The sequence below is a fragment of the Lissotriton vulgaris genome, chromosome 9 (assembly GCF_964263255.1).
Source record: "Lissotriton vulgaris chromosome 9, aLisVul1.2, whole genome shotgun sequence".
Taxonomy (NCBI): domain Eukaryota; kingdom Metazoa; phylum Chordata; class Amphibia; order Caudata; family Salamandridae; genus Lissotriton; species Lissotriton vulgaris.
The window spans coordinates 290,498,724-290,524,007 of NC_141697.1; positions in this window are offsets into that span (position 1 = coordinate 290,498,724).

Sequence of the window (25,284 nt, forward strand, 5' to 3'; positions counted from 1 at the left end):
GGGCTTTATAGCTAATGTGGAAATGTCACATTGTTGTGTTTTCCTCATGGGTCACTGGCATGCTGAGTCTGCCAGGCATAAGGATGTTGGGTAAGGCTGGTCTAAGCTCTTTCTTGGAGGACTGTTCTGACTACTTATTGTCCACTAGTGTACTTTTATCTCTCATTCAGATCCTTTTGGGCCGAGCTCTGTTCCAGCACTACATGTTCTCCATAATTACAGCAGTGCAGGATTATATTAGGTTTCTCCCAGTGGCGGCCTGTCATTACGGGTGCATGAGCTCTGCCTCCTCCCTTTTCCAGGCATGTTGAGTGTCTGTGAGGCAGAAACAAAGGTCAGCCTGAAAAACACTGACTATGCCAGGGTTAATGCCGAAACAGAAGAGATGCCAATACTGATATTTGATCAGAATTCACTCTATAAGATGACACGTGAAACTCATTGTGATTTGATCATCAATTTTCATATTTTTTTTCATAGCAATTTTGTGCGACAATTTTTTAATGGTCAACACAAAACATAGTTCTTCAAATATTCACATAAACCACAATAAACCACATTTGATCAAAAAACTGTTATTTACATATATTTAGACATCACACTTCAAAAAAAACTTATTAGACAACAAAAGATAAAACATACACAACAGTTAATGCATATGTAAACAAGTAAACAAGCTCAAGTTTCAAGAACTTCAAAAAAAGTGCAAAACTCGCAAAGGAAGGAAAAAAGGGGGAAAAACAGAGCCCAAAGGTGAATTTTTTGACTAAGTAGTACTTTAATAACCCTAGTCTTGGGCAAAGACCAAACAGTGTTCAGTCCAGGGCAACCTAATGATTTCTTTAAACTTTTTTTAAACAGTTACTTCCAAGATATAAAGGAAGGTTGGCCTAACAGTCTGTTTGTTCACTTGAAAGGTCAATATATGGTCAACGCGTTTTGAACCTGGAAAGTCGTTTTTGGGTTCTCATCGGGACCTAGAACTGTAAAGAGCTAGAGAAGTGAAAAAGGAGGAATAAAGAAAAAGAAATAAAGTTGTGTTAACTTTTACAACTCCATTTTCATTGGTAAAAACAAATAAACATATCTCCTATAGATACTAAGGAATTACCTTAGTCTGAGGTCATCCGATCTCAGATAAAAAAAAAAAGAAGAGATAATCCTGAATACGGCATTATTTACCCTGTTTTTAGAACTGTAAGGAAAAGGGGACAAGAGGCAGAAATCAGTCCAAGTCGGTCTTATGTGTGTATATTTTTTGTCAGCTGTACCAAATATTGAGGCGGTTTTCCAAAAGTACTTACTTTTGAAACTCCAAAGTTGGTGAAGTGTGGGAGGGCAGTGCTTAACTTTCAGAACCAAGGTAAATCTGAACAAACATTTGCAATGCAATAGGTCTCGCATTCACACAAGTTTGAGCTATTATTATTGTAATTGACAATGCCTTGTATTTATGTTATAAAACCCAAAGCATAAATAAAAGGCATTGTCCGTTCCAATTCTAACAGCTTTACTCGTGTGAATGCAAGACCAATTGCATTGCAAATGCTTGTTTTCATTGAGGTTGCTGTAGATTACTACCCACATAAAAACACCGGTGCTCTGCGAAGGCGAATCCATTCGCTTCCCTGTCATAACTCACGGTTATCGAAAGAGAGCTAAAGTGACACCATTTATCCAATACCTGATGCTGAAGTTGCTATAGTCTAAGGTTTTGTTTCAACATGCAAATCAATGGACAATTTCTGAAACCTTTTTCGGAGATATGATTTTACACAGAAAAGTGGCTTCAGTCGTACACCAGGCATCTAATTATTTTTTGAAACAAAATACAAGATCACTTCCAAAAATATGTAAACACTATATACATGTCACAAACGTCATTCTTAATTCGGTTTCAGGATGCTTGCCTGTCCTATCGGCTTAGCAATTGACAACAGTTGTAAATTGGAGGAAAGACAGGCATGGTCCAATATGATGACTGCATCCCCAACTTATCTGTCCTATGTCTAGCTCTGTGCACTCGCCGTGCTTGGCTGTGACACGACCTACTCGGCAGAAGGGTTGGATCATAGCCTCTTTGGTATGCGGCCAGACTCGAGTATGCATGCAGCAGTCGCAGGTAAGCCGACATCGACATGGTAAAGCGTCCGAACCAAATAGGTAGTTCCTGGCTTTTGTGAGAAGAGGGATGAAACTGTTCGAAGGGAGGGACTTTTTGTGTTCAACTGTGATATCCATCTTGGAGTGAGAAGACGTTACTGTGTTAGGAGACTGCCTGAAGGTCCTGCATTGCACTGATGCCATGCACAAGCAGAATCTCCAGGCAGGGCCGAGGTCTAAAGGCGACAGGGTGGACACAAACCCCGCTTCCGAAGAACACAGACAGAAAACCAACGACTATAGGCCTCGCCAAGGCGAGCAGCGCATGCGCTGCAATGCAGGCGAGACCTAAAAAGGAACAGAATATTTTTAGAGAATAGTTCTTCTTTACATGATGCTCTTAATGTTTGTCTCAGAAAACTCACTTGAATTTGAAGTAGAACGTGAAAATTCAAAGACGCTGTAAAGTCAAAGAACCTGCAAGAGGAATCAAAGGATGATATTGGATAATACAATCCTGTGTCTAAAATATCAGATTTCCATACAATCTTATAAGTATTACCTTGTTGTTTTTTGGAAGATAGTTTGTTTAATTCATGGATCACAAAGTAGAAATTTCATCATAATGTAATCCTTTAAAAGGGAAAGAAAGTCCGAAATGTTAAAAAGATATTAGGCTAATAGTAGTGTTGCTGTTTGCTTTCATTGTCTAAAGGCACCCTCATTCTCCTGTTGTGACCAAATTTATCTAAATTATCACACAATCTTAATTCTCAGGCTGCATGACACAGGAATATACAGGAGGGCGCTACATTGGCTCAGGGACTTTCTTAAAAATCAAACCCAAACCATCTGTTTACACTGCTTTAAGCCACGTACATTGTCAGTCAATAAAGTAATCTCACTGGGTTACTCCCTGGCCCGACATTATTTAATGTCTATGTACTCCCCTGGTGCAAACTGTAAGAGCACATGAGTTTTAAACCGTATCATACATCAATGGCACCCAACTTCTCATCTCCTCTGGGCAAGATCTGGAAGTGGTTAATTCTCCGTTTACTAGCTGTTTGAGAAAATCCGCTGACTGGATGACCAAAAAAGTCCTCCAATTGAACAGTGAGAAAACTGAAACAGTACTATTTGGCAATGCACAGGAGCTCTGGTCAGTAGCCTAGTGGCCCATGGAATATGGCCCTACGCCAATTCCAAAACAGAATGTAAAGAATCTGGGGCCAGATGTAGGTCACCAAATACTGGTCGGTAACAGCCGATTCCGACCTTTACCGACCGGTATTTGGTGATTGAGATGTGGGGGCGTATATTTTACAGAATCGGTAAATTTACCGATTCGGTAAATTTACTGATTCTGTAAAATACCGAATCAGTAAATTTACCGAATCGGTAAATCTATATGTAGGTGGCACTGGAAACAGTGCCACAGGCCCCTAAGAATTCGTTATTTACCATGTAATACTATTGCATGGTAAATAACGAATTCCTGTGTACATGCACATCTGTGCATGTACACCTGTGCCATGTGGCACACATACATGCCCTGAGGGCATGTATGTGTGCCACATGGCACACACGCCTGAATCAGGGGTGCAACAGGGTGTCAAAGTGACACCCTGTCCCCCTTGTAAATTCTGTCATTTTACCGAATTGGTAATTTACATTGGTTCCTATGGGCCTTAATCACCGAATGTTATAGAATCGGTAACAAAATCGGTAAAAATACCTACATAGCATTTATCGATTTGTAAATACTGAATCAGTAAAAGTCGGTATTTACGAATCGGTAAATGCCATTTACCTACATCGGGCCCCTGGTTCTCAAACACGACCAAGCCCTCACTATGAAAGACCACCTCAACAGTACCTATGGCACTTGCTTTGCTACCATGCACCTCCAAAAAAAGTTTTTCTTTGGCTTCATTATACCTTCTGAAAGACTCTGATCCAAGCACTAATTACTAGTTGCCTCAACTATCTTAATGCACTACTTGTGGCAGCCAAAGGCACTTTGCTGTTCAAGCTGCATGTAGTGCAAAACACAGGACCACGTCTGATCTGCACCCTTCCCTCCCGGTCCTCCTCCACTCCTATGTTGAAAGCCTTACACTGGCTGTCCATCAGAAAATGTGTCATTTTCAAGTTCTGCTGTTTGACGCACCAAAGTCTCAGGCCGATCTCCATTCCAGACTCTGCCACTACCAACCCACTCATCTGCTCAGGTCGACTAACAAAGCACTTTTAAAGATACCTCGGATTTGCACTGGCAGATTCAGAGGCTGTTCATTTTCTTATCTTTCTCCATTTCTCTGGAACAACTCCCCACTGAAAATTCATTCCTGTTCAGACCTCCTCAAATTAAAGAAATTACTAAACATCTGGCTGTTTTAATTTCTCTGTGCCGCCGTTGAGTAGCAAGCGCCGAGATACTCTGGAAGTGAGTCGCCGAGCTATATAAAAGCAGATAACATGGCATACCCATGGCGTAGTTCGCTGAGTTTCGCTACATGGAACTCTGCGAAGTGTCAAAAATACTTCGCGGAGTTCCACAAGTGGCGGAGTGTAGTGCAAACTGCCGTTTGCACTGGTCTTCCTGCTGCTTGGGTAGAAATTACGCCAGAATAGCAGCACGTGCTTGCCAATGTACCGATCGTGAGCGGGGAAAAAATCTCCACTGCACTAAGTGGAGTGGAGTTTTCTGCACTCTACAAGCTCCGCGAAGCGTGGAGTACAAAAAACTCCAAGAACAGAGCGGAATTCACTACCCAGGCCTATATGACACTCTGCCTCGCACTATGGCTCAAAGGGGTGCCAGCAGTGGCCAGCTTTGGATTTGTACTGAAGCTACACCCTCTAGAGCAAATTCCTAAATGTAGACCACCTCACCAGGCTCAAACACAAAAGCAGTGTACATCACTTTACTCATTGGAATATCAGACAACTTGCTCCTTGAACCTTTTTCTTGCGACTGATTTCAGTAAGCGTTTAGGTACTTTAGTAAGTATATTTGTCTACTGAAACCCATAGGTTTTATGATGGGCTATCCTAGACATCCTTTCTAGCAAATATTTTCAGGGGGCTAGTACAAAGAAGTTTGGGCTTTGTGATGCTTGCACTGCTTTGTGATGCTTTGCATTGAGCGAGCACAAACCTTTAGTAACTTTGAGTCCAAAGGTTTGTACATTCTGTTTTTGCTCAACATCTCTTTGATCTTGATCTCCAGCTGCTATCACAGAAAGACAGATATCTCGATAATTCTGTATTTCATTTAGACAATCCGCAAACAACTGTGGGAGTGCGAATGGGGAAAAGTTGTCAGAATCAAACGTTGTATATATTTTTTCATCATCACAAGGTCTGCTAGCTGCAGAAATTGCAAAGTTTGAAAAAGTGCAGGGGTCGCATTTGCAGCGTCTTGCAGTAGATTGTATTCCACTGATGTGGCAAAAGGCTGAAATATTTTAAGCTGGTTTAGTGAAATTCAGAAAGCAAAACTAGAAGTCAGGCTATTTTTTTACTGTTAAGTTGAATCCCCCCGAACTATGCCCTAAAGGATACATCAACTTGTTTCCATTTCAGACCGTTGAACAAACTAGGTAATCCCTCAGGATTTCTCAGTAGGGGGTATGATTTAATATCTGCAGGAATGGTTTTAGGCACTGCTTACTTTGAGCCGGTGCATGCTGCTGGGTGTCCCAGGCAATCATCTTTGGGGACCGGCAATTATTTTTCCTTATCAGACATTTCCCAGGAACATGAGAAGGAAAACGCATACAGAGGGAACAAAGTAGGAAGAGAAAGACGTAACCCCATCACAATGGGCAAAAGCAGGTATCTGCAGGGATGCGATAAAGGGACAGGGGGTATATATCCAAGGAAGTGGAGAAGAGAGGCGTTAGTCTTCCTGGCTTAAAGCCTCTCTCGCCACTTCTGAAACGCAAGGCTGCACCATATTTACAAGAACGTGGTGCAGCCTTGCATATCCCCCTGTGATGGCGCTAAGTTTAGCAACTTGGCGCCAACACAGGCACCATTGCACCATAATGCATTGGTGTCTGCGTGCAGGGTAGGATTGTTTATGTACAGAAAGGTGTCCCTTTCTGCACATAAACAATCCTAAAATGCCATTTTGTCACTGTCATGTGTGCTGCTTCGTGCAGCAGACATAAAAGTCACAAATGGCATTTTTTTAAAGGATTGTTTATGTACAGGAAGGAACACCTAACTGTACATAAACAATCTGTGGCATTTTGCTTTTTAATGTGTGATGTAGCACACATGGAAAAAGCAAAAATTAGGAGAAATAATGCAATTCTCCTCGTTTCGGCAACTTAAGACCACTTATTCCCTGGTCTTAATATTGGCGCTGCCTCCTATGTACGCCACCCTTGTTCATAGGGGGTAACGTCAAAATCGCAACACCCACTGCCCACCCCTTCCATGCTAACCATAGCGTGAAAGGGGGCCTTATTTACAAGGCATTGTTAGGGCACGTTAAGTGGCTTATCACTGCCTTGTAAATAAGGTAAGGGCCCTATCTCCACAGGAACGTCACAAATGGTGACATTCCCGTGGGAAAAGGGGCCTTGTACATATGCCCCTAAGTAGGAAGAGAAATACGTAAAACTGTCACAATGAGAGAAAGCAGGTACCTGCTGGGGTGGGATAAAGGGACATGGAGTGTCTGACAGTGCATTAAAGAAGTCTGAGGTGGATTAAAGACTACCAGCCTTGGTGTTTGGAGCGCTTACATTTAATAGCGCCGGCAGCGGGTTTCTCTTGAGGCTTTGGGCAGTGACACTCATTCTTTTACAAATTAAGCACTGTTTTTACGTGTGTATGGTGCGTCAGTCCTGGGTACGTAAACCACCTTTTGAGAGTCGTACCTGAATGAAAACCATAAGTAAATAAATCGTTACCCGCCCGCTCTATGAAGGCCTCCTTTTTGCAGCAAAGAGGCCACATTGAGCTTGTCATATCAAAGAGCTCGTCCTTGCCTCCTCGTCAAATCGAGATGGCAGTTCGCTCCTTTATGAGGTTTTTTTTCTCCTCTAAAAGTCTGCACCAATTTCTGGCTTAATATGCATTCGTCTTCTGCTGCGCTACGGCAATTGGGAAATGAAAAATCTCCATATTAGTCACCAGCTGTCAACATCAACGAATTTCAATTACCATTCCCCACTGTCAGCCCACTCTGGAGAAAGAATAGCGTGACACATCCGGATAACAAACGTGTGACAGATCCATTTTAATTGGCTTTCTTATCCACACTTAACCTCGATCATTGTGACAGAAGGGAGAAGCCGGCAGAGGGGTAACCTTTTTGCCATGACACGGGGTCTCGGATCTATCCATTTTTAAGGCTGCAATTTTAGAGGCACCCCCCCTGAGGAGAATTGTCAATGTAACTCATATCAAAAAAGCAGGCAGGTAATCAGTCCCTCTGATGTTCCTTTTGATCTTTCATTTATTCTCACTACATGAAGAAAGGACTTGGTGTCGAGGAAGAGGAGGAGAGACTCATGCAGCGAATATATGCATTTAAATTCTGTCTCTGCTGGACACAGACCGGCTGAGTAAGGACTATTTACCTCAGACGTGTGTGCGCGTGCCTTGACATTCGCTCCGCAAATAAAAGCACGGCATCGGGTGAGATAGCGCCGCATGCAGAGCCTCTCCATTTTGAGTGTGGAAAAGTCTGCTTTTATGAAACATGCAAAAATAGGTCGTGGCAACTGCCTTGCAGACTTAATACCAACCTAACTAATACATCAAGTCATTCCTGACCATAAATCCCATCCTTAAATACCCCAGCAAACTTTGACCTAAGTGAAAACTGTGTAACAGTCTGCCACTCAAACACTCTATGAAATGTCCTTCCCTGAATCAGGCCCCATGGCCAAAACCTTTCAAACAATCAAAAGAAGTGGGGGCTAGAAGCCATTCGAACTCCAGCACCTGTGCTCCCATCCAGAAGTATACACAGAGGAGGGTAGCTGTTCCTATAGAAAAGAGTGAATATTTTGTGATATTGGGTTAGATGTAGGTAAACGTGAAATACCGATTCCTTAATACCGAATTTTACAGATTCGGTATTAAGTAATCGTTATTTCCGATGTACGTAAAGTTTCAGTAAAAATTATTACCAAATCGGTAATATTTGGTAAAAATTGCAAATCGGAAGGTTTCGGTAAAAACAAAAAAACAAAAACCCCAATACCGATTCGTAAATACCAAATCCAATATCGAATCGGGAAATACCGATTCGGTAATTCAAAAATTCGGAATTTGTTGAATCAGCCAATCCTGTGCATCCCAATTAACTCCCAAACAGGAAGTGGCCACACCCAGGCAGCTGCACTGAACCTGCAGCTGACTGCGAGGCAGGTAGCTGAGCAGAGGAGCCAGGAGCAACACAGCCTTTCTTTGCCAAGAAAAACAAATTTGCACAATGGCAAACCAGGAAAGAGAGAAGGATGGAGGTGAAAGAAAAAGAAAAAAAGAAGTTCAGTGAAAAGGAGCGGAAGGTCCTCATAGAAGAAGTCACCAAGGACCATGAAAAGCTGTTTGGCAAGCAAGGTGGTATGACCTGAGGAAGACTGCGAAGGCAAGGATGGCGGAGAGGCAGAGGCAGGATACCAAAACTGATGGAGGGAGGAGCAGAGCACCTGCACCAATAGCCCTGGAGCTCATGGTGTAGTCCACCCTCCAGCCAGAGAGTGTGAGTGGGATGCGACGCAGACTGCTCTGCCAGGGCTGCAAGCAAACAAGGTAAGATACAGCATGCTGTACAGGACCACAGGACCAGTGCCTGCAATGGAGAGCAATGTGTTCAATGCAGCGGGAGATGTCACACATGAATGCTCACATGCATCGCATTGAAAAGGGGATCAGTGAGATTAATAACACCATGTCTGAGGGCATGAGTGATGTGGCGTTGGCTGTGAGGCAGCTCAACACCAAGTTTGAGGAGGACCGCCTGTCTAGGCGCAGGGAGAGGCATAGACTTGATGCATACACCAAGGCGGTGAACCGCCTGTCCAGTGCAACCTCCCTCATGTGCAGGCGCTCTATTGCCATGCAGGAGGAGATGGCACATTGTAGTAGGGATGTGGCACTGGGGATGGTCACAATGACCTCAGCACTTGAACTTCTGCAAACTGAGAGGTGGCCACTACAGCAGAGGGGGGGACAGTGAGGAAGCTACTAGCCGTAATAGCATTACACCCTCTCCCACCATGACCAGGAGGCGCAGCGAACGCCACAGCGCTTCCCAGGAACATACTGGAAGTGCAGGCAGTGGAGCCAAGGAACGTGGCAGTGCAGTGGGTGGGAGCAAAAAATAGAGCCAGCCATGTTTTTTAATTTATGGGTGATGTAACCCATGGGTGTATGTAGACTGATTCAGATCTTCTTGTGTGCACTGGTCATTAAACACCATCATGCAAATACAGTAACTGGTTATGTCTCCTTACTCACTCAGAAATAGTTGCATGTTATCTCAGCCCGTCTGTGTCTCCCATCCGGTGCAGCTGTCGCACCAGCTGCGCAGGGCTCTGGCAGTGGATTGTCCTCACCCTTGTCCTCAGAGACAGTTAGTTCCACTGCTGTTCCTTTCTTTATGGCAAGGTTATGCAGCATTGCACATGCTGCTATTGTTTTGCAGCAGATGATGGAGCGGTACTGACGTGTCCCTCCACTTTTGTGGAGGTAACGGAACCTGCTTTTTAGCAGTCCAAAGGTGCTCTCCACATCATGCGAGTGCTTTCATGTGCCACATTGTATCTCCTCTCCCTTGGGGTGGATGGGTTGAGGTATGGTGTTATTATGAATGACCAGAGGGCATATGCGCTGTCACCTAAATGGGAAAGAAAGTGCCATTATTTTGGGTCACCAATACGTTATTCCAAGGTATACATCAGGGTGTGCCACATTGATTTACCTAGTAGGTATCCTTCTCCGCATTCACCAGTAGTCAGACGTGTATGCATACCACTGTTCCTGAATATTTAGGAGTCGTGGGTACTCCCTGGGAATTTTGCCCCAATGTCAGTAATGATGAATTTTGCATCACATATCACCTGCACGTTGATGGAGTGAGTTGATTTGCGGTTGCGGTACATATATTCTGTAGCTGCAGGTGGGAAGATTGGTATGTGGGGGTCCCATAGATGCAGCCTATTATATGTGGTAATTGTGCCTTTTGGTCGAAATCCAGCTTGGTCTTCTGCAGCTCTGCCTGTGTGCTGGGGAAGAGTATGTAGTGATGCATTCTCTGCATCATGGCGTCCAGAAAGGAGTTGAAGAAACAGGACAGGCAGCTCTATGACACACCACCTGCTGCGGCTATCACACTCTGGTAACTTCCTGATGCCAGGATGTGCAGGCAACAGAGTACCTGTACATGGGTGGGCATTGCGTGCACCCTTGGTGTCTGATGCTCTAGGTATGGTTGCAGGTCCTGTATCAGGTCAAGGATGGTGTGGGGGTGTAGCCTGTACCTGTCATGGATTTATGGCTCAGTCATTTGGAACAGTGTGACACGCAATCTGTACACACGCTCTTCCCGTCTCCAAATCCTCTGTCCTGCTGCTCGCAAACGTAGCCGCCTTGCTATGACGTAGAGGGCCGCCATTGTGTTCACACTGTTGCATTTTGGGGCTCTTTTTATGCACTGCACCTGATTACCACCTGCTCTGGTTCAGTGGTAATTACTGAATCTTTAATACCAAAATTTGGACAAATTCGTTATTACCGAATTTTGCTACATCGCATCACTGAATGTTTACCGATTCATTATTTACCAATTCTGTATTTTGAGGTTCCATTGTTGAACGATCGGTAAATAAGGAATAGGTAACTATTTTCCTTTAATTTACTGATTCGGTATTACCGATTGCATTCAGTAATACCTACATCGCACAGGGCTAAATACCGGTCGGGAACGCTGAAATGTACTGAATTTCGGCTTTACCGACCGGTATTTAGCAACCTACATCTAGCCCATTGTCATCAGGAAATTATTATTTATTGGAAGATAGTGCCCTCATACACACAAATGTGTCATGCTTCATCATACAGCTTTGCTCCTCATATAGCCGGCACTGCAATGCCCCAAGGGACCTGTGAGAGGGCTCTTTGTCAGAGGTCTTTTCTTTTTGCCATTATGATGAGCAGGGCTTTGAGTGGGATGAAAAACTAGGGGGTCTCCCACAGGGGCTTGGCCGATGTAATAAAGGGCATGGCTTAAAACACTTAGGCTAAAAATCTGCACTTAGTATAGTGCGCTGCACCACTGGTATTTTGCCTCTTCTGTCCATTCATCCAGATATATACCACAAGTAACATTAAACCTGCAACAAGCCAGGACTATTGGCTTTGCCAATGGTTGTAAATTGCAGAAGATATACAAGAAACAACTATGACTTTGCTGTATATAATGTTGAAAATGCTTCCATTCTTGTGGGCGAGGTTGTGGCTAAGGCTAGAGCTGCCGACTTTTGAGCTGAGAACAGGTTCGATCTTTATGTCAGCTGAACATCCTGTTTGTGCTGTATGAAACTGAAAAACGATTCTCTTTGAAGTTACATCAAAAGAAATGATGGGTGGTACTATTGCAGAGTTACGCTTTTTTTCCCAAACTGAAGGTAAAAAAGGAGAGTCCGGTAGTGATCCGTCTCAGCACCTGCTTTTAAGAAATGCCAGTGCTGAGCACCAGCAGGTCCGAGCCCATTTAAAGCCCTGATGATGAGTGAGGAAATGTGAAAGTAAGATAGTGGGTATACTGAAATGTGTTTTAAAACTGCCTGAACACTTGTGCAGTTATTGACCTCAGCACTTTTCTTGCTCCAGTTCTCTACCTTGCCCAACCTTCTATAATCCTCCTCCCCACGTTCCTCTCAGAAGGTTTATATCACCAAAATGGTTTGTCCTAAAAGGCCACTTGTAATGATGAAGTCCAGTAGCATAGATGTAATTTAATAAGGTTTAGTTAGACTTAGTTGCAGGTTGGAAAGTTTAAGTAGAGCCCACCAGGAACAGCCTGCCTGCTGCTTAGCCCATACTCCAACGGTCTCACTTCACCTCACATGCACTCAAACATTCCATTCATCATCACCACTCCAACATTCCGCACAGCATCTATACACTGGCTGAACAGCTAAGGGCAAAGCAACAGGGGAGAAGCATAAATACATATTTATTTATTACCTGATATTGTAACATCTGACAAACCTTTATCAAATAAAACCATAATGAACTTCACCAAATTCCCTGCACCACTGGGCTGCAGAATAAACCTCTCCTGTTCGTCACTGTGCTCCTGATGCTACAAAATCCAGCTAAGTTGACCATATGCTTTTACAGGAGATGGGGACCAAAGACTTTTCAATGAGCTTTGCTATCCTTACCGAGCCAACAGCCACAATTCTTCTGCCATTTTTGTATTAATGATATCTGCTTCCTATGTTAAGCCACAGAATGTCTTCCACTGCGAACAAGAAAACGTATCTGTAATTTCATTATCAACTCCTGGCATGTGCCTTGCTGTAAACACAATTTTGGATTGTGAATTGCAAGCAACTTGAAACAAACTCAACTGAAAAAACCTCAAATCCTTTACTGATTGTTAGTTGTCAAAATTGGCAATATGGTGTATATTGCCAATATTGAACAGAACTGTCCAGTCCTTGAAGTACAGTCCCCACAACACCCAAAGCGACCACGCATGGAAAAACTCCATAAATGCATTACTTTGCCCTTCTGCTTTCCAGAGTGCTGGCAACTGTTCTTCACATCATTTTACTTGACATACAATATTAAACTTGTCCCTCCAGCTACATAAAAAAAAAATCAGTACACTCCATTCCATTTTGTTCCACAAATTCTTCAAACACATTCCATTGAAATTAGGTGTGTGGAAAATTCAGGTAATTTGCTTTTGCATAATTATTGCAAAATTATGTAAAATTTGGCGAAATTACTCAAAATACAAATCCATCATTTTAAACTATATTTTAGCTCAAAATGTTGGTATGGAAATGCATTTAAATACCAGCTCTTGTTTTGTTGTTCCTGTGCATTTGTGCTGCAATTTTCCCACAATTTGTGTGTTGGCTGTAAATTCTTACAGCAAATGCCACTAATTATGCAAAAAGGAACAATTTCGTATAACAGTCATAACTCAAAATAACCAAATTTACATGAATTTTGCTAGCATAATTTAAAATTCACCTAGTCCTAATTGAAATGTCTCAAACTGCCAACCACAACCTCACCTCCTCCCACACTCTGGTAGAGAATCATACTCTGTGATGCAGCAACCATTGCTCCACTAGTTGAAGACTTAACCATTTACAAAATTATTTCCTGCCCTCAAAGCACAAGATGCAGAATTCAAGTGTCCCAACAGCACCTCTATAGACCACATCTGCATCCTTTTCTCCTCCAACATTTGTTCCAAAAAGCAATTATCTCCATCTTCTTGTCTTTTGGTAGCCGTACTTCCATAGAACCAGAGTCAATCTATGGTCCCAAAAAGTCAAGAGGGTGGCTGGACTCATCATCTTTTCTTGTGGCAGAAACACACCAAACTCTAACATCAAAACCCTTACATATGTGTTAGGCCTAACAACACTGCGCCCTTTGAAGAGTGACAAATAAAAAAAGATCTAGGTAATGCTTAACCACAACACCACCAGAAACCTCTAAATAACACCAATGAAAAAATTAACTGAATGTTTCGAACAGGGCATATGAAATAGAGTTCTTCATTGGCGATGAATACCCAATAACTTAGGATGAATCGGTAGCAGCCGACAAGCAGATTTTTATGCCACATTTTGCCATGCATTCTCCAAGTGCTACATTTGTCACCATTTCGTATCCATTTACTACTGCTGTATATTGCACAGAAGAGAGAATTTCTTGAATGCAACAATTCCCAGAATGCTCTTCCAGCAATGACAAATGTTGAATTAAATGGAGTTGACATTCATATTTTTTAGGTGTAACCCCAATTGGGGACTCCCCCAAGTTCTTCCAGTCATTAAAGGAACCTTCTATGGTACCTTCCCCTACTTCCGTCTGTAACTTTTGTAAAGGCAGCTAAGGATGTTCCATTGCAGACTTCAGGTTCTTGGTCAATCCCTTGTAACCCAGCCTGAAACAATCAACACAACCATTTGACAACAATTCTATATCTTTCTTCAGATGGAAATAACAAAATAACTTCCCATAACATCCACCTTAACGCGAGTATGAGCTCTTTTCCAATGCATCCTAACCTCCTTTGGGTTATCTTGCCTGTGAGTGTCCCGAACCACCTTCAGTTCCTGTAATCCCAATCGTACCTTGATTGGACTGCAGAATTGTGTGAATCCCCCCACACTTTCAACATTTCTATTTAAACTTGAAATACTCCCTGTTACTGGTACTTTAGGGTGGGGCCTTTCTACACCTCCAATTCTTCCTCTTTTGAGCCCTCTTTAAGTCTCACTTTCCTGCGTACACATTTAAAAACCTGCATATACTTGCCATTCCTAATTTTTTCATTTGTGGTAGAAATCAAGTGAGTCCACAAGCTCAGTCACTACCGCAACATCACTTTATGTTTAATTTGTGCCCTGTTATTGTTGCTGCAAATTTGCCCGGTCATCTTCCCGCCACTGCTGCCCCTGTGGCCCTTTCTCCCTACCCATGCCCGTTCCCAGCTGATTCTCCCTCCCCCTCCCGTACTTAACGGCGGTTGCTGCAGGAGAGTGCGAGCAAGACCTCTGACCTCTGGTCTGAGATCTGCTCTCCCCCTAGCAGCTCCGCTGTGCCTGGCCTCGCCGGTCACTCCTTCTGCATCTCCCCTGCCTGGGGTTCGAGTCCGCTCCTTGCGTGATTGTGTACCATCTCAAACACAGTAATTATGCCACTCTCTGTTGTTGCCAGAAGTTGATTTTTGTTTTTGTTATTGTCGCCTTCTGTGCTTTCTGTGCCCTGTTACCGTTGATCTCTGTGCCCTGTTATTGTTGCTGCAAGTTTGCCCGGTCAGCTACCCGCCGCTTCTGCCCCTGCGGCCCCTGCCCATGCCCGTTCCCTCCTCCCAGCTGATCGTCCCTCCCCTACTTAATGGCAACCGATGTGCAGTTGCGGCACTGCCATGCCGAAGGCACGCCTAAGACAAACCTGTCTGCACCCGTCGTGACCCGACCGCGGCCAGAGCCAGGAACTCTGGATCTCCGATCATCCACCGTTACGACTCTACCACCCCCCTCGCACTCAACTCCAGAAGAAACCATAACTGTCCATGCCTAACACGACTCATAGCCGGTTCTCCTGCCGCCACTGCCGCCATTCCTTCACCATCACTCTGGCCATCTGCACCACTGACGCCCTAAGATGCATCCTTCTCAACGTGCGCTCTTTACACCGACACACCGTGGAAATCTGGAACCTCCTGGACTCACTCTCACCCGACGTCGCATTCTTTACGGAAACCTGGACCAATGCCAACTTGGCCCCCAACATCGCCATTTCCATCCCAGATGGGTACAAGATCCAGAGGAAGGACCACCCCAACCATCCTGGAGGAGGCATCGCCATCGAGCACAAACACTCCCTTTGCCTTACCACCTCTAGCGGAAACTTCCCTGCCTCTGAGCACTGCACTTCCAGGTCAAGACCAGCCCCAAATCCACACTCCACGGCACTCTCACCTACAGACCCCCTGGCCTCTGAGCACTCTTTGCCAATGCCATCAATAACCTCATCGCACCCCACACCATCGCCTTCACAGACCACATACTCATCGATTCACCTCGACAAACCTGGCGACCCCAGCTCAGCCGTCCTCCGTGAAAACCACACCAACATCAAACTGAAGCAACCTGACACCATCCCGATGCTCAAGGCAGGCCACACCCTCACACCCGTCTTCGCTGGAGGCAACAGCATTCACTTCAGCCACACCATGCAACCCCCCTGGACCGACCACCACTGCATACACTTCCTCGTCAACAAACCCAAGCCACCCGGTCCCGCCAAGTTCCCCCATGCAGGAACTGGAGCAGAGTCACCAAGGAACAGCTAAGCTCTGCCCTCAATGACTGAACCCCCATCACAACTTGGGCCACCAACTGCACAGACAAGCTCGACCCACTGCTCAATGTCATCAAGCAACGCCTCAGAACAGCTGCCTGGTTCACCACTAATCTCCAAGAAACCAAACGCACATGCAGATGCCTGGAGAAAAACTGGGGAAACAGCAAAACCCCAGAAAAATAGACCCCCTACAAGGACGCTATGACGGAATACCATCATTACATCAGAACAACCGAAAGGACTTTCATTCACAACAGAATCCTCGCCAACTCCAACAACTCCAAGGAACTCTTCAACGTCATCCAGGAATTTACCAAGCCCAGCAGCGAAGCCACGGACATCACCTCCTCCCAGGACCTCTCTGACAAACTTGGAGCCTACTTCCAGCTAAAGATAAAGAGCCTCTAGGACAACTTCAACATCCGCACACCTGACCCCTTAGTCAGACTGCCATATAGACAGACCACCATTTCCGCCTGGACAGTGATCAGGACCAAGGAAACCACAGTGACCATGAGAGGTATCCACTCCTGGCCCCCACTGACCCCTGCCCCCCACATATATCACAGAGCTGCCACCACCATTGCACCCATATTAAAACACACCATCAATATCACCTTCGAGACCGGCACCTTCCCCGATGACTGGAAACAAGAAGAAGTAGGACCGCTGCTGAAGAAGCCCTCAGCAGACCCAACGGACCTCAAGAACTACTGGCCCATCTCGCTCCTCACATTTGCAGCAAAAGTGGCTGAGAAGCCAGTCAACACAGAACTGACGAGGTTCATCCAGGACAACACCATCCTAGACCCTTCTCAGTCTGGATTCTGAAGCAATCACAGCACTGAGACCGCCCTGCAACCAGCAACTGACGACATCTGTACCCTCCTCGACCAAGGCCACACCGCAGCCCTCATCCTCCTTGACTTGTCAGCAGCCTTCGACACCCTCTCCCACTGCACCCTCGCAGCCAGACTACACAACGCCGGCATACAAGGCAGCGCCCTCAACTGGATCAGATGATTCCTCACCGACAGAAGCCAAAGGATCAGACTTCTTCCCTTCCTCTCCCAACCCAGAGGAATCAACTGCGGAGTCCCACAGGGTTCATCACTGAGACCAACTCTATTCAACATCTACATGGCGCCTCTTGCCACCATTGTCCAACAGTACAGTTTCAGCATAGTCTCCAACACCGACAACACCCAGCTCATCCTCTCCCTCACCAAGGACCCCACCACCAGCAGCCTCAACTTCCAGGACGGAATTCAGGACGTTTCAGCATGAATGAAAAATAACTGACTAAAACTCAACCCAGAGAAGAGGGAACTCCTCATCCTTGGTACCACGCCCCTCTGCATGGAACAACACCTAGTGGCCGACCACCCTCGGCAGCCCACCGACCCCCACAGACCAAACCAAGAACCTTTGCATCATACTCAACTCCCCCCTCTCCATGAAATGACAGGTCAACGCCGTCACCTCCAGCTGCTTCAACTCCCTCCAAACCCTCCATAAGACCTTCAAATAGATCCCCCCGAGGCAAGGAAGACAGTCACCCATGCACTCATCACCAGCAGGCTGGACTACGGAAACGCCCTCTATGCCGGCATCAACAAGTCCCTACTCTGAATGCTCCAGAGAATACAGAACACCACCGCGAGACTCATCCTCGGGATCCCTTGACACGAACAGATCAGCCAACACCTATGCAAGCTCCACTAGCACCCCATCACTTTCAAGATACTCACCTACACCTACAAATGCCTACACAACACCGGACCCCAATACCTCAATGACAGAATCACCTTCCACGTACCCAAATGAAATCTCCACTCCACCAACCCCTCTTTGCCAATACCCTGCGCACCCGCATTCCCCTGATTGATTGATTGATTTCCTTACTCTCTTTTTTTTACATCCCCTCCTGTTCATCTCCTGTAACCTCCTTGCCCCTCAACCTATGCGACTTACTATCATTTTTGTTCGCCCCTTCATCAAACCCTCTTCCATATTCATGCCCTTCTCAACCAATGACTCAGCAACTTTACTTTGACCAGCATCTCAACACACCACTCCCCAAAACAAATGGAGCATTCCCTTAAAATGTCTTTGTTGCCTCTGAACATACCTGGTCTAAACATTGGGGCCAACACTTGCATCCTGCTCAACACCCGCTCCGTCCACAGACACGCCGTCGAGCTCTGGAACCTGCTCGACACCACAGCCCCAGACGTCGCCTTTCTCACGGAAACCTGGATGAACGCCTCTTCAGCGCCCGACATCGCCATCGCCATCCCAGACGGCTACAAGATCATCCGGAGGGACCGCATCAACCAGACTGGAGGAGGCATCGCCCTCATCCACAAGAACACCATCCGCATCACGACCAACACCGACGACACCCTCGCACCCGCCGAGCACCTGCACTTCCAGGTCCACATCAACCCCAAGACCACCCTCGGAGGCACCCTCATCTACAGACCCCCGGGACCACGCACACAATTCAGCGAGGACATTGCCGACTTTGTCAGCCCGCACGCCCTTCCCTCCGCTGACTACATCCTCCTCGCGGACCTCAACTTCCACCTGGAGAACAACAACGACCGCAACACCACCACCCTGCTGGACAACCTCGCAAACCTCAGACTCAAGCAGCTGGTGACCACCCCCACCCACTACGCCGGACACACACTCGACCCCGTCTTCTCATCCATCAAGGACATCACCTGGACTCCACTGGACGGACCACAGCTGCGTCCACTTCAGCTTCAGAAGGACCACGATCCACCACCACCAGCAACAGGTTGCACGCAGAAGCTGGAACAAGATCACAGCCGACCAGCTCGTGACTTCCCTGAGCAAGAACCCTCCCACCGGCGCAACGAACCCCAGCCAAGCGGCCACCAACCTCACAAAGAGGATCAGCGACTGCGCAGACGACCTCGCCCCCCTGAGGACCCCGCCTAGCAGACCCGGCAGCAAGAAAGCCCCATGGTTCACCGACGAACTCAAGAGCTCCAAGAAGAACTGCAGAGCCCTCGAGAGAGCCTGGCGCAGAGACCCAACACCGGACAACATGACTGCCCTCAAGCTTTCCACCCGAAAAGGAACGACTGGACAACAAGGCACACAACAGCAAAGAACTCTTCAACATCGTTAAAGAGCTCTCCAACCCCAACGCCGGAAACAAAGACATCACCCCGTCGCAAGACCTCTGCAACTCCCTCGCCTCCTACTTCCACAACAAGATCGTGGACATACACAACAGCTTCAGCACTCAACCGACGCACGCCACGACCGAACCACCGCCCCCCACCACCACCCTCCGCGCCTGGACCCCGATCAGCACCGAAGACACCGTCCGCACGATGAACTCCATCCACTCCGGATCTCCGACCGACCCCTGCCCTCACCACGTCTTCAACAAGGCCGACGCTGTCATCGCACCCCACCTGCGGGACATCATCAACACCTCCTTCGACACCGCCTCCTTCCCGGAGAGTCATCGAGAAGACCGTCAACAAGCAGCTGGCCGCCTTCCTCGAGACTAACGGATCCCTCGAACTCTCGCAGTCTGGCTTCCGGGCCAACCACAGCACCCAGATCGCCCTGATCGCAGCCACCGATGACATCCGAGCCCTGCTTGACAACGGAGAAACAGCAGCCCTCATCCTCCTAGACCTCTCCGCGGCCTTCGACACTGTCTGCCACCGTACACTAGTGCATCGCCTCAGCAACGACGGAATCCAGGAGAAGGCACTGGAGTGGATCATCTCCTTCCTCGCCGGAAGGACACAGAGAGTCCGCCTCCCCCCATTCAGATCAGAAGCCACCGAAGTCATCTGCGGCGTTCCTCAAGGCTCCTCCCTCAGTCCAACCCTCTTCAACGTCTACATGAGCCCCCTCGCAGACATCGCACGCCAGCACAACCTCAACATCATCTCCTATGCCGACGACACCCAGCTGATCCTCTCCCTCACCAATGACCCCGCCACCGCCAGAGCCAACCTACATGAAGGGATGACAGACGTAGTCAAGTGGATGATGAACAGCCGCCTGAAACTGAACTCGGACAAGACGGAAGTCCTCATCCTGGGATTATCACCCTCCGCCTGGGACGACTCCTGGTGGCCCCCCGTCCTAGGCAACGCACCCAAACCAACAGACCACGCACGCAACCTGGGCTTCATCCTGGACTCCTCCCTCTCCATGACCAGACAAGTCAACGCCGTCTCCTCGTCGTGCTTCAACATCCTGCGCATGCTACGTAAGATCTTCCGGTGGATCCCCACCGAGACCAGGAAGACGGTCACCCAGGCCCTCGTCACCAGCCGCCTGGACTACGGCAACTCCCTCTATGCCGGAACCACCGCCAAACTCCAGAAGAGACTCCAGCGGATCCAGAACGCCTCAGCACGACTCATCCTGGACATCCCCCGCCGCAGCCACATCTCCGGACACCTAAGAGACCTGCACTGGCTCCCAGTCAACAAGAGAATCACCTTCCGTTTCCTCACCCATGCACACAAAGCCCTACACAACCAAGGCCCAGGATACCTCAACAACAGCCTCAACTTCTACGCTCCCAAACGCCAGCTTCGATCGACCGGCCATGCCCTCGCCGCCGTCCCCCGCATCCGAAGAGCCACCACAGGGGGACGGTCCTTCTCCTACCTCGTCGCCAAGACTTGGAACTCCCTCCCGACCCACCTCCGCCTGACCCAGGACCATCTCGCCTTCAGGAAGCAACTCAAGACCTGGCTGTTCGAGCAGTAGCGGACCACCCTCCACTAGCGCCTTGACAACCTCTGGGTGAGTAGTGCGCTATATAACTGCTTTGATTGATTGATTGATTGAACACTTAGGCCTGCCAATTCACAATCATCCTCTTTGGCTCCTTCTGTTTACATTCTGAAGCTTTATCTCCACTTTGTATCTTTAAAACACCATCTTCACCCACCTTGCTTGTTACATTAAGCCTACACCAGCATGTTAAACTTTCTTTCCACCAGTGTCATGCCTCCTGCTGAATTAGCACGCTACCATCACATGCTCCTTCAACAACCTCACCTTCCTTCAATTCAACCACCTCTTCATCTTAATATAAGTCAGTATCCTCCTCTCTTCTCTTGCATTATCCCAGTGTACTGGGAGAGATTACCATCCTCCATTCTATCATTCTAGTAGTGCAGCCACCCTATAGGCATGTCTGTAGCATCCCCAGGGGCCACACTAAATGCTACCAGGCTCCTGCCATCATTGTCCATCCCCATCATTTGGGCCAGACAATCTGGATGAAGACCACTCTCCCGACCAATGTGACACCTCCCTTGCAGTCCCAGACCCAATCCATTCAGCTCCTCACACCAGGTTAACTGCAGGCAGAGATGCACCAGCCCCTGCTTCACAATCCATCAAAACCCATTTTTGTATGGGTTAACAGCACCATTTACAGCCATCTGCCTCTGGACCTACCTGCCTTCTCACTACATTGTCTCCTTCTTTTGAATCGCAGCAGCTCTCTTGACATAATGCTTGATCCTATCCCCACCTACTGTGCCTCCTTCATACTGCCTTCTGTGTGCCCCTACCCATTGGCAGCATCTTCCCCTGTACCTCACCCTTACTTCTTGCCACCTGTCTCCCATGAGCCATAACCTTGCCCTTTTAATTAGTCCCATCCTTTTTTTGCCAACTTGTTACTCCACAATGATCTTTGCCCACCAACAATCGGTCCGCTGTCTCCTTCCACCTCATCATCCTTCAAATTGAGCAGCACGTGAACTGTCACGTTTGCTGATAGCTGATGAGGCTGCTTTTTATTTCTATCACCATTCGGGAGGGGGGACCTCAGTGCACCTTCACTCCCCACCCCTTCCTTATTCGTCATACCAATGACAACTATGGGGGGTGGGGAGGGCCCAATTTCACCCTGTGCACTATCTTCTAGCTTCATAGCATGTCCTTTCTCAGACAATTGTTCTTCCGCGATTCTAATGTGTTCCTCCTCACTGCGAGGGGGGCTCGACACATCTACAGGTAAGATGCTGCACTTCTCCCCAGATTGCTCTGCTGCACCCTTGCCAGTGTTCGTAAAAGGAATACTGAAGCTCTCCTTCTTCCCTTGAGTTACCCAGGCTGCCCTCCTAGGACACATGCACTGAGCCTCTTATGCCACCATCTCTCCTCCTGCCTCATCTGCCCCCACTTTGCCAGGTCAACCTTACCTTGTTTGGGGCTCAAAACCTCCGGTCTTACTCCACTTGATGACTGCCTCACTGACTTCCCACTCTTCGGACCTAGGACTACTGGAATTAACAAGTGCTCTCTGCCAGCAATAGGCCTCATCTATAAGGTACATTGAGTCGTCGGAATGTCTCTTTTTGTGACGTTCTGTGGTGCAGGAGCCCGCTCCATTTTTACGAGTCAGTACTAAGCCACTATTTTTGGCTTAATGTTGACTCGTAAATATTGTCCCCTTTAATACAGTTTTCTGCGTTAACGGGGAGTGCAATGGGTGTTGCTGGGGGGGATCCCAGTAACATCCACGGCATTTTGACACTGCCTTAGATTTACGAGAAATCGTAAATCTGAGGGAGCACCAAAAACTAAGGGAGGCAGAACTAGAAGAAATATCTTTATTTTTCCTTTTTCTATGTGTGCTGCATTCTGCAGCACACATAGAAAGAGGAAAACAACTCTTGTCCCTTTTTGCTACACAAAAATAATTTTGCCCTCAACACAGGCACCCTTGCACCATGGTGCAAGGGTGCCTGTGTTGGTTCACGGCAGCCTATTGTGTGCCGGCGCAGGGGAAAGGACAGGAATGCGCTGTATCTCATAGATTCAGTACATTCCTGCCCTTTTCTTTTGCCATCGGGCAGCGCAGTAGGAAGGCCTTCTGCGCTGCCCTACGGTAAAAACACATAAATGAGGCCTAATATCTTAAGGAGCCATCATTCTAAGAAAGAAAGAAAGAAAAAGAGGAAATAAGGATGACTTAATACAGAACAGTTTCCAATGGGCACAATCAGGTATGCTATGAAATGGGAGCAGTCAGAAAAGCAAAACACTTCAAAAGGAATTTACAACAGCGTTGGCTGGAGATGGGATTTGATAATGATGTACTGTGAATCTGAAGTAGTCTTCTATCACATCATCTCTAAACAAAAAGGCAACACTAAAGTAATTATAAAATAAAAACTTAAACACTTGTGCTGAAGGGAACTAGCTTGTGTGTGGATATGCTCCTTTTGAGAGGACAAAACACAGTCACTCAAAGTGAAGCTAAACAGTAGCTTAAGTAGGTTGACCCACTGCCCCATGCAATATGCTCTTGGCTAATGCCAGACGTAAAAAGCTCAAAAACACATTTAATTCCAAAATGCTGGGACAATATGCACTTACAGGTAACCCATTCCCTACAACTACCCGAAAAGAGGACCTCTGCATCAACTCCCCTGCCCTGTCACTAAGGTCCAGTCTCCTAGTGGTGTACTCCTGGTTCATTTACCACCACCTGTCCAAAAAGGCCAGTGGAGAATTCTAACATTGCCTCCTCAAAAATCCCACCACCTAGGAAATGGAAGGTGGTCTGCACTATAGCTCATTACCACACAGAGCAAGGTAATTCCTTATATTGTGAAGAAGGGAAAGGGAGTTGTTAGAGAACAGATTTAAAATGACACTATAAAAGTATAGGATTATAGATCCAAACAGAGGGCAACATCAGTTGTTAAACACTCTTTGCATTATTTATAGCCCAGCGCCAAAGTCAATGGCCTCGAAAAAGAGAAAGGGACAATCTTATAAGCTGTGAGACGGCCATTAATAACTGGTAAAGTCAACAGCAGCAGGGCTTTAATGCTATTAGAACATCCCACTCATAGAAAATAGAATGTTCTAAATTAAATCAGAACATTGAAAAGTTGAGCGCTCTATTAAAGACAATGGAGTGCTCGGGCTTTTAATGGCTGGTAGAATCATGGACCATCAACATTCCAATGTTTTTTCACAGCTGTTGCAGTGAACAAAGGCTTGACGGAGATTGAGGGGTTTTCAACTCCCTCGAGCTTCGTGAGACCTTTGTTTTGCAAATTGGAACATTCTGTCCCACAGGAGCGGAATGTTCTAATATCTTTGGAGACCTCTGTGGCAGGCACTACCCAGCCATTAAAGGCCCGCTCACTTGTTAAAGGCCCTCGCCTTCGGCTTGGACCTTTAATGCTGGAGCAGGCCTTTAAAGATCAGTAGAGCCCACTAAGTTGGGCACTAAGGCTATATTGGCAGACACAGAAAGACTTACATTAGAATGTTCGAGCAGAAGGTCTCTGACAGCCATTCTTGGATGTCTGCCACTCCATTGATTTCAATGAAGCTCTGAACAATCGATTGTTTTACAATGACAAGAAGCACCTTTTCTGAAATGCTTCTTTGTTGTTCAATCAATCAGAATATTTAAAGAGCTAGCAAAAACTTTAGCTTTCGCCAATTAGTCGTTTACGTGACACATCATGTGGCAGACTTGTGTCTACAATTTGGGGGGTTTTCAGCAGATGTTCTCCTTGAGGGGGCAGTTATTCACCATTCCTTGGCCCAAGTCAGAGTAAGTGGTATCGCTTGGAGAATATTGAGTGAAATTTGGAGTCTTCCAGACAGATCTGCACGTATGTGGTAGACATCACATCTTGCATCTGCAGAGTGTTTCACAGTGAATATTGTAGTCCTAATATCTATTGTAATGTTTTCTATTGATTTCAAAGATGTGGGCCTCCATATGAGCAATGTACTTGTGCCTTCAATATGGTCCATTAAGGTGCATGTCAGAGATGTTTTCACATGACATTAGAGGTTGAATGATTTCCTATCTGGTTTCATTTCTTTTCTTTTTTTAAGTTTGAGTTTATTGAAAGTTAACCCGTTGAGTGCTGATGACGGAGCCGCTCCGTCATCAGCTACGGGTGACCTGTGCTGATGACGGAGCGGTTCCGTCATGGCCCGCTCGGCCCGCCTGCGCGGCGCGAATTTCGCGCCTGCGCTGACGTTCTATTGAGCGGGGCGGGCCATGACGGAACCGCT